Source organism: Lagopus muta, chromosome 6 (assembly GCF_023343835.1).
Source record: "Lagopus muta isolate bLagMut1 chromosome 6, bLagMut1 primary, whole genome shotgun sequence".
NCBI classification, from domain to species: Eukaryota; Metazoa; Chordata; class Aves; order Galliformes; family Phasianidae; genus Lagopus; species Lagopus muta.
In genome coordinates, this window is record NC_064438.1 from 47,064,394 (window position 1) to 47,065,934 (window position 1,541).

Here is a 1,541-nt window from a genome sequence, read left to right on the forward strand (position 1 = left end):
TGGTAATACTAAACACTGATCAGTTGATCAAAATTTCTCTGTTTTGCCTAACAATGACTTTTGACAGTTAATCTATTAAATGTGAACAGACCTGTGCTAGTCTGAATCTCTCTGAGAGGTCTGTTTGTACAGTTCTGGTGTATACCAATATAACTACAAATGACACAGCTATGAAAGTATTAAGTTTTTCATGAGGTCTCATTACCTTTGAGAAACATACAGTTTGACACACTGTTGAATTCTGATGATCATTGTTCAAGAGAACTGAAATATCCTACTGCAATTTTAGTTGGAATAGGTATGGAGGAGTGTTATTGGAGAGCAATATGACAAGATTAAAAAAAAAAAAAAAGGTGCCCTCTGTGGTGTTGATTTTAGTAAAGTAAGAACCAAGAACAACCAGATGATTGTCTGAAAACACAGAGCTGGGATTAGTTCCAAAGAAGAAAAAAATTAAGCCAGTGAGGTCCCAAGTAGCAATCCCTGGGTCAAAATCATCCTGCTGTCTTTTTTCCCACTGGGGAGATAATAAAAAGTTGTTTGGGCAACACCGCCTGTTATATGTATAGCCTTCCTCTCCTTTCTCTGTCTGATTGTCCTAGAAGTGACTAATACAACTTTTCATGGTGTAGTGAAGGCGTGAGGTATCCTCCTGCAGGTACCTTGCTATACATTATCCCAGGCTGCTTCTCACTTTACAGTAGTTCACTATACATGGGAAAACTTGGCTTCTGAGACAGTCATTTGCCAAAGCTCAACCAACCTGATTTGGACTAAAGCAGGACAGGAAACAGGACAAGCAAAATGAGCAGTTTGGTGATTCAGGGTAAACAAATACAGTCACCTCATTAAGATGGCTGAATGAAGGCAGCATTATAGCTAATGTCATCGGTTGTTCGCACCAAAGAGGTGAAAGCAAGAAGCACTGCTTCTACAGCAGATATACCCAAAGTGGAATGATACAGAAGTTAGCACTGTCCCAAGACAAGGATGACAAGCAAATTCCTGAAGCACTCCATGTTTTTGATTCCATGAAGTAGCAGTGAGGGCATGGTTTAGCAATGGGACTCAGTAGGTTAGGCTGATAGTTGGACTTAACGATCGTGATGGCCTTCTCCAACTTAGATGATTCTGTGATTCCAAAGAGAACCTATGAAGCATTCTCACCTAAGTCACAGTGTGGAACAAGCTGTAGCAAAATGGACTCCACACACCTGTGGGCTTCTCTATCAAGTAGAAATGCTGGAGCTGTTCTATCCTCATGGGCATAAGGGAATCAAGTGTTTTTGCATTAAAATTAGATGATATTTTTTTATTTCATAGTCTCCACTGCTGTAATTCTTTTTGGGAGCCTTTCTACTTTACTTACCCCCCTCCTACTTTACTTTACCTTACCCCTCCCTCCCCCCCCCCCCCCCCCTTTTCCCCAGTGCTCTTTGTTTAATGAAGACTTTGAAGAAAATCACCACATCAATACAACAAGAAGAGCACTGAGACATCTTGGACATCTTGGAAGCAACAGGATAGCTGCTGACTGACAC

General features: G+C 40.8%; 1 pseudogene; it reads left to right on the forward strand.

The window, feature by feature from the left end:
• The first annotated feature begins 925 nt into the window (after positions 1 to 925).
• On the forward strand, positions 926 to 1,025 carry LOC125695619 (U6 spliceosomal RNA; annotated as a pseudogene).
• Positions 1,026 to 1,541: the final 516 nt, after the last annotated feature.